Source organism: Neomonachus schauinslandi, chromosome 3 (assembly GCF_002201575.2).
Source record: "Neomonachus schauinslandi chromosome 3, ASM220157v2, whole genome shotgun sequence".
In the NCBI taxonomy this organism is placed as follows: Eukaryota; Metazoa; Chordata; class Mammalia; order Carnivora; family Phocidae; genus Neomonachus; species Neomonachus schauinslandi.
The window spans coordinates 98,990,854-98,992,384 of record NC_058405.1 but is presented as its reverse complement, the minus strand read 5'-3'; the positions used below and the strand labels follow the sequence as shown (position 1 = coordinate 98,992,384).

Sequence of the window (1,531 nt, the reverse complement as noted above, 5' to 3'; positions counted from 1 at the left end):
CACCTGCGAGGTCAAATCCCACACACAGACAAGAGTTGCTCAGGAGCATGTGTACAGGGCAAATCGGGAGGAGAAATCCATGATGGTCCTATCTCTCTAGCTCCCCGATGTCACTGTGGAGGCTTTTTACAGACGTTCTTCCATCAGGGCTGGGCCTAGGGGGGTGGCTGAAGGAGGTGCGTCACGCTCTGCAGGGGTGGATCCCATCTTTATTTAGAATTCTAGAATTTTGCTTCTCATGGATTTTTTTTTGCATGGATTTTGATTAAAAGATACTGCTCTATTGGATTGAATAGTGTCCCCCTCCTCAAGTTCAGAACCTTAGAACGGGACCTGATTTGGAAACAGAGTCTTTGTGGCTGTAGTCTGTTAAGATAGGGTCACACGGACTCTCTTTTCCGGTTACTGCGGTGTGAAGAACCATGAGCAGCAAAGTCTCCCGAGATACCCTGTGCGAGGCGGTACAGGAAGCCCTGCACGGGAACCAGCGCAAGCGCCGGAAGTTTTTGGAGATGGTGGAGCTGCAGATCAGCCTGAAGAACTCTGACCCTCAGAAGGACAAACGCTTCTCAGGCACCATCAGGCTTAAGTCCACTCCCTGCCCCAAGTTCTCCGTATGTGTTTTGGGGGATCAGCAGCACTGTGATGAGGCCAAGGCAGTGGATGTTCCCCATATGGACATTGAGGCGCTGAAGAAACTCAACAAGAATAAGAAACTAGTCAAGAAGCTGGCCAAGAAGTATGATGCCCTTTTGGCTTCAGAATCTCTGATCAAGCAGATCCCATGAATCCTGGGCCCAGGCCTGAATAAGGCTGGCAAGTTCCCTTCCTTGCTGACCCACGATGAGAATGTGGTGGCCAAAGTGGATGAAGTGAAGTCCACCATCAAATTCCACATTGGAAGAAGGTGCTGTATCTGGCAGTGGCTGTTGGCCATGTGAAGATGACAGATGATGAGCTTGCGTACAACATCCACTTAGCGGTCAATTTCCTGGTGTCCTTGCTCAAGAAGAATTGGCAGAACGTCCGGGCTTTATACATCAAGAGCACCATGGGCAAGCCCCAGCTCCTGTACTAAGGCACAGCTCAATAAATCCTAGTGCTACCGTTAAAAAAAAAGACAGGGTCACAGGGGAGTAGGGCAATCTCTAAGTCCAGGGACTGGTGTCTTTATGCGAGGACCATGCGATACACAGAGACACAAAATGGAAGACCCACACGTGAAGACAGAGGCGGAGACCAGAGCGATGCAGTGACAAGCCAAGGAAGGCCAAAGATGGCGGCAACCAGCAGAAGCTGGGAAGAGGCAAGGCAAGCTTCATCCTTAGAGCTGTTGGGGGAAGAACAGCCCTGCTGACACCCTGACTTCTGACTTCTAGCCTCCAGAACGGTGACAGAATCAATTTCTGGTGTTTGGAGCTCTCCAGTCTGTGGGACTCTCTAACGGCAGCAGCCCAAGGAAACTACCGCGAGTGCATGAAAATACGATTTATCTCGATCGCAGAGTTTTTTGGCGCCCTCTTAAATTCTG

General features: G+C 50.4%; 1 pseudogene; it reads left to right on the top strand.

The window, feature by feature from the left end:
• Positions 1-422: 422 nt before the first annotated feature.
• On the top strand, positions 423-1,079 carry LOC110585766 (annotated as a pseudogene).
• The last annotated feature ends 452 nt before the right edge of the window (positions 1,080-1,531 follow it).